A 1762-nucleotide genomic window follows, 5' to 3' on the forward strand; every position below is an offset into this window, starting at 1 on the left:
AATGAGGACCATGTGGAGGACCTTGGTCACATAGACCAACAAGGTATCCTCCACCCCAATGTGCATCATGATAACATGCAAGTCCCATTAGGCATGCCAAGGCCATTTGTTCATCCACCACAACAAGAAGGCCAAGTTCCATTGGGAATGCCAAGGCCAATCTATGCTCCACCACCTCCCATCATTCAAGGCAACCAAGGTGCCCATGTTGCACCTCCAATTGCTAATCCTTCCCTTGCTTTAAGAGATCACTACGTGCCTAATGAATATAATGCACCCACATGCATTCAATTGCCACCATTTAGAGCACACCACTATGAAATCAAGCCACAAACCATTCAAATGCTTCCTAACTATCATGGACTTCCAAATGAAGAACCTTATAAGCATTTGGATGAGTTTCTTGAACTATGTTCCACCGTAAAATACACGGACATGCCGAAAGAGGTCTTAAGACTTAAACTTTTTCCATTCACCCTTAAAAACAAGGCAAAATATTGGTTTAACAATCTTAGGCCTTTTTCGATAACTTCTTGGGCGGAAATGCAACAAGAGTTCTTCAAGAAGTACTATTCAGTTTCTAAGACCAATGCCATGAGAACTTCAATTAGGGAATTTTCACATGGGGATGGGGAAACATTTTATAAGGCATGGGAACGCTTTAATGAATAGCTTAGGAAGTGTCCACATCATGACATGCCCAAATGGCAATTAGTTCAATATTTCTTTGAGAGCTTATCGGATAATTCCAAGGGCATGGTTGATGCTTCCATGGGTGGCTCTTACATTAATAGGCATGAGGATGACGTGTTGCGTCTTTATGAGAGCATAAGTCAAAATTCTTTGCATCGTACCTTATCTTCGAAGAATGGTAGAAACTCTAGTGGTAGGAAGAGTGTTGGCTTACATCAAGTCGACCACTCCAATGAAATTGCCGCCAAAATGAAATCATTATCTTAAAGGTTTGATCAATTTTTGATCAACCAAAACTTGGCGAATCAAGTATCTTCCTTCCCTAACCATTCTCATCATGCATCTAATGAGACATGTATGACTTGTTTAAGTGTTTTACATTCTACTTCCAATTGGCCTCATGGATATGTGTAAAGTAAGCATCATGAACAAGCCAATGCTATTTTTGCTAATCAAAGGAACAATCCTTATGGCAATCATTACAATCCTAGTTGGAGGAATCACTCGAACTTCTTTTAGAAAAGCCAAGGAGAGGGCTCAAACCCTTCCCAAGGTGGTTTTCAAGGAAAGTACATTCCACCTCTACTACAAAGCCAAGGTTCCCAAGGTTTTAGATCATCATACCAATCACAAGGAAACCAATTTTCTAATTCTCATTTTCCTAATCAACCACCATATTCCCAAGAAAATGTTAGAAGTCCTGCTTTTGAAGAGAAAGTTTTGACCACTTTGGGCACTTTAGAGGCAAACACATAATTACTACATTCTCACTCTCAATCCATTGCTAAGCTAGAAACCCAAGTAGGGCAAACAACTAGCACTTTAAATGCTAGAGAGAAAGGAAAAATGCCGTTAAATACCCCACAAAAGTAACAATGTGTTGTGGAGTGATGGTAAGTCGCCGTCCTTCCATAAGCTTACAAGTGTGCATTAAGGCGAGGGCCAAGTTTTACATTTATAAAAGCCACTACTACCTTCACTAAAAATATAGTTAGGGCAAGTAGGGATCGTCCCAAGGGAATGGAGTCGAATTTGGTTATGGAATCACAATTAGGGTTAGTAGGTCGAG

General features: G+C 40.2%; 1 pseudogene; it reads right to left on the reverse strand.

Moving 5' to 3' along the window:
- Positions 1 to 599: 599 nt before the first annotated feature.
- Positions 600 to 698, reverse strand: LOC132305647 (small nucleolar RNA R71; annotated as a pseudogene).
- Positions 699 to 1762: the final 1064 nt, after the last annotated feature.

This window comes from Cornus florida, unplaced genomic scaffold (assembly GCF_030987335.1).
Source record: "Cornus florida cultivar Cherokee Brave unplaced genomic scaffold, ASM3098733v1 CherokeeBrave_3.0.0_Hap2_Chr04, whole genome shotgun sequence".
Classification (NCBI taxonomy): Eukaryota; Viridiplantae; Streptophyta; class Magnoliopsida; order Cornales; family Cornaceae; genus Cornus; species Cornus florida.